This window comes from Corvus kubaryi, unplaced genomic scaffold, assembly GCF_017639235.1.
Source record: "Corvus kubaryi isolate FWS band 111438036 unplaced genomic scaffold, C.kubaryi_AGA036_p1.0 74, whole genome shotgun sequence".
In the NCBI taxonomy this organism is placed as follows: Eukaryota; Metazoa; Chordata; class Aves; order Passeriformes; family Corvidae; genus Corvus; species Corvus kubaryi.
In genome coordinates, this window is record NW_024582061.1 from 3,990,687 (window position 1) to 3,994,542 (window position 3,856).

The following is a 3,856-nucleotide window of genomic DNA, read 5'->3' on the forward strand; positions in this document are numbered from 1 at the left end:
CAGACCCCTCTGGACACAATCCTGTGCTGTGTGCTCTGGGATGGCCCTGCTGGAGCAGGGAGTGGGACCAGATGTCCCCCTGTGATCGCCTCCAACCTCCACCAGTTGGTGATTCTGTATGAAAGCAGTGGATAGGAGGGGTTCTATTGTCTGTGCTTCTGGCAATAGAACCAATGCCTGAATAAACTCCACAGGTACCTGTAGCTCCAAGTTCTGTCCTTGGCTCTCTGGATTGACAAGTTATTACTGTGCTACATGTGCTGTTTTCCTAAGCACTGAGTCTAAGGACTGTCTTCAGTCCTGTCTTGCACTTGGCTGAACACGTTGTCAGAACCTATTAAATGTTAATCATTAACAACCAGCACAAAAGCCAAGCTCTGTTTGCAGAAATCTTCACTCAGCTTAAGGGTAATGAATTTCCACTTAAGGGTGTAGTTGTGGCTTGTGTTAAAGTGGAAATTTACTATAGAAAAACATGAGGAAGATGAAAGTAATCTTGCAAACAACGTTGTTAATGATTCATAGGTCGGCTTTTGCTAGATAGTTTTATGAAATAGTTTGAAACAGTAACATAGCTGGCAACACACAGAGCAGCAGACCGCATGAAACCTCAGCTCCAGTCTATTAAGACAGTGAGTCAGAGAAGTTTGTGCAATGTGAGGCCTTCTTCTGAAATTTCTAGGCATCTGCCTCCCTGCCTCATTACAGCTTCTGAACATTGATTAAAGGAGCAGTGACATAAAGCTACAGTAGTATTTTAAAGCGATAGACATTTTTCCTGACAAAGGGATGACACTCAGTGAAATTTACTGGCAAATTAAAAAGGAAAATTTGCATCCCACTGTGGAACACTAAATATTATTAGACACTTGGAAATGAAAATAATATGGACATAATACGTGTCCTTAAGAAGTCCATTAATAACATTTTAGCAAGAATCATGTGAGAGAGTCTGTACAATGCATAAGAAGTGGTTTCTTCAGTGCTTGTGAGCTTCTGTACATTGTAAACCTTTTTCTTGTGGAACTTAGAGAATTTGTTAGTCCACAGTTTGTAAATCAGTTCTCATTGCCTGGTTGAGCAGAGTGCCCTACAAACCCTGCAGAACAAGTCTCCTGAGATTAGGGCTCTGCCAATACTGAGCATGGAAAGATCAGAGGCCCTGTCAAATCAGCACACACGGCTGTAACTATAAAACTGTCCAAAAATATTGTCAGACCCTTTTCTGGCAGTCTGACTAAGGAAAATGCAGCATTTATCAAAAGGATGAGTACACCCATGACTGTTTAAATCTAGACAAACCCCCTCAATTTTCCTGTTCCTTTACATGACATCCAAATCTGGGGGGGGGGGGGTGTTCATTTTCTAACTGTTTTGTTTCATGAGGTTTTTCAACTCTCTTGGTTTAGACTGTACATTATTTCACAGCAGTGTCTTACTGGCATCCAATCAGTGGTAGATATTTAGGCAGCTCTTGTGATTAAAGGAGCAACACATCCAGGAATGTATTCATTCATCCCAGGAAAATGGGATAAGCTGACTCTTTAGGTATCCTCCCCATCAGCTGCAGGAGAAGTCTTGGCAGACAGCGTGCCCTACATGCCTTACCCATACATGTGAAGTTTTGTGAGATGAATGCAGTCCTGAATATGATTCTACCAATTATTTTAACAAGATCTTGTCAAGTGGAACATTGACTCTTTTTATTTGACAGCTTTCAGAGACATTGTTTTGTCAGATTAAAACATTACTGAGATTCTGAAATAAATTTTGGATCATGGAATGATTTTTGGGGTTGGAAATTCTATTTTCTTGCCAGGAGGCATAACAAACAGGCAGAAGATAGATCTTGGTGACCCAGAAAGTCTGGGTGACTTGGCGAAGGTAAAAGATGTAGACCACAAAAACACTAAACAAACTAAGCATTAAGGTACCTTCTCCTAAATCATGTTGTCTTCCCCTAAATCCTGGTGTTTCTTCCACAGTCTTTCTTCTTCCTAAGAATTTTTTTTTCTTTTCCTAACAAGTAAACAAACTCCTTCCTTCCTTCCTTCCTTCCTTCCTTCCTTCCTTCCTTCCTTAAGGACTTAACAGCTAGAGTAACTTAAATTAGGGTTTCTGGAAACAGGGGAGTGTAATATTATAACCATCAACCATAACTTTATTCTGCCAATCTATCAATTCCTACTACAAACTGCCTCCACAGAACCCAGTTGCATCCCTGAGCTGAGTGTAAAGGGTCTGATGGTGAAGGGAGGCATTAGCTGCAAAACCTTTAGTGTGGATTGTGAGGAAAGGTCATTCGGGGTGGTTTCTGGCCACCCCTCACTGCTACTGAATGAAAACAGGAGGTGCAGGGGTGCTTCAAGGGATTCACCTGACTGCTGTGTTGGTGTCTATGTCAGTAATGATGCCTGGGGTGCTTTTTGCCAGCTATTCTCAGCTCTGGGCTGGTGAAGGAGGAAACCTGCATGAAGGGATGCTGCAATGGTGGAGGTAAGGAGTTATTATTCAAGCAGGTGCTCAAAGTATGCAGATAAAGCAGCTCATTGTATGTGTTCCAAACACCAGCTTGGCTGGACCAGGGGGAAGGAGCTGAGTATTATATCCCTTAGAATCGTGGAATCATGGAATGGTTTGGGTTGGAAGGGGCCTCAAAGATCATCTCCTTCCATCCCCCCTGCTGTGGGCAGGGACTCCTTCCCCTAGACTGGGTTGCTCCGAGCCCCATCCAACCTGGCCTTGAACACTTTCCTGACAGGAAAGAAGGCACAATTTGTAGAAAAATTGCAAGAGTTGGTCAATGCAACAAGGAGTTAAGCTATTTTTTTTTAATTAAGAAAGGTGTGCTATTTTTCACAACCAGCAATAATTTGGGCATCTGAACCATTCCTTAGGAGGACAGGCATTATGTGATTTCTAGGAGCACCTGCCTTTTCCCTCTCTTAGATTATGAGCTGTAGTCCCAGAGAAACTTGGTCTCAGTAGATTTAATACCATGTATTTGTATCCCAGGGTTTTCTCTGTGCACATCAAATGCATTCCCTTGGAATGAAATGAGCTTGGAAGGAGAAGTCCAGGAGGACACCTGACCCACGCCAGGTACAAATTCAGCCCGTGGAACCAGGCTAGCAAAGGCAAAGTCACCTGAAACGCGTGTAAAGGGAGGCATCAGGTCCCTCATCATGCAGGGTGTCTGCAGGGGGCTATTTTTTCAACCAATATAGAATGATTGGCAGATGATTAAAAATATGAATAGTGTCATTTTTTCCAGCTTCCAGCTGTCTAATGATTTTATGTAGGGGTTGATTCTGATTTCATACACATATTGGACCAATGTAATTGCACTGCTGTTAGTTAATGCAGGTCATCTTTTGTGGAGGAAAAACCAGAACTGTGGTTCCAACCCTTCTGTTTGAAATTGCTGTGGACTCTTCCTCCACTTTTGCAATGTTTCCATATCAGCACGATTTTACTGAATTCTATCGAGCTACACTGTGTTAAGACTCAGTGTCAGAATAGAAAATCAGTATTTAATGAAGAAGCCCATTAGGAAAAAATATCTTTTAGGTTTACAGAACTGCAGTGTTAAAGGCAGAAAATTTTCAGGTAATAGTCCTTCAAAGGAGAGTGATCAGAATCCATTAAATTCTTCAAAGACAGGTAGATATAATAAACATAGAAGATATTCTAGAATTTTAAGGCAGATGTGTGTACACTTCAAAGACCCACAAAAAGTATAAAAATTATTTTTCTGGTATGTCTGTAATGAAAAGTGATGGATAGTAAAAAATACAATTTGAAATTCTTGTGGAGAAGAAATTGTGAAACAGCTGTAAAAATAAGGGGTCAGTGC